This window comes from Silene latifolia, chromosome 10 (assembly GCF_048544455.1).
Source record: "Silene latifolia isolate original U9 population chromosome 10, ASM4854445v1, whole genome shotgun sequence".
Classification (NCBI taxonomy): domain Eukaryota; kingdom Viridiplantae; phylum Streptophyta; class Magnoliopsida; order Caryophyllales; family Caryophyllaceae; genus Silene; species Silene latifolia.
In genome coordinates, this window is record NC_133535.1 from 75657863 (window position 1) to 75658682 (window position 820).

An 820-nucleotide genomic window follows, 5' to 3' on the forward strand; every position below is an offset into this window, starting at 1 on the left:
ATGTCCCAAAGTTCCACAACTCTCACATACTCCACTTGGAATTGATGATGATGCTACCATAGCATTAACATGTTGCTTGGGTAATTTGGAGGCCTCTTCAAGTTTATCCATAGCCTTCTCAAACTTCAAATTAATGGTGTCAATGTGAGCCCCAAGTTGAGCACCCAATTGATTAATGGAGTCGATATCATGCTTTCCTCCTCTAGTAGCATTCCGAGGTCTACTATATTGTGAGTTATGGACCGCCATTTCTTCAATCTTGTTCCATGTTTGATTGTCATCAACTTCGGTAAACATACCATTTGAATCCATATTCAGAATATTTCGGGAGTCTTCATATAGACCATTCCAAAATTGTTGTACAAGGAACCACTCGCTAAGTCCATGGTGTGGACAAGATCGACAAGTATCCTTGAATCTCTCCCATGCTTCATACAAAGATTCATCATCCCTTTATTTGAACCCGGTGATTTGGGCTCTCAACATGTTAGTCTTCTCCGGAGGATAGAATTTCTTGTAGAAAGCAAGTGCCAATTTCTTCCAAGAGTAGCCTTATCTAGGCTCTTAAACCATTGTTTCGCGGAACCAATCAAAGAAAAAGGAAATAAGACCAATCGAATTTGGTCTTGAGTAACTCCGGTTTAAGAAATCGCATCACAATAGTCACAAAAAGTCTTCATATGAGAATGAGGGTCTTCACTAGGCATCCCCCCAAATTGACTTCTCTCAACTAGTTGTATAAATGCGGATTTTGCAATGAAATTACCGGTTAAATATTGCGGTGTAGGAGTACCATTTGGTAGGTTCTCCTCGGTTGCTA

General features: G+C 40.1%; 1 non-coding gene across 1 annotated transcript; it reads left to right on the forward strand.

Annotated features, from left to right (window-relative positions):
• Positions 1–379: 379 nt before the first annotated feature.
• LOC141610402 (small nucleolar RNA R71) lies at positions 380–486 on the forward strand. Its single transcript, XR_012528312.1, has one exon. It is a non-coding gene; the product is annotated as a small nucleolar RNA R71 (small nucleolar RNA).
• The last annotated feature ends 334 nt before the right edge of the window (positions 487–820 follow it).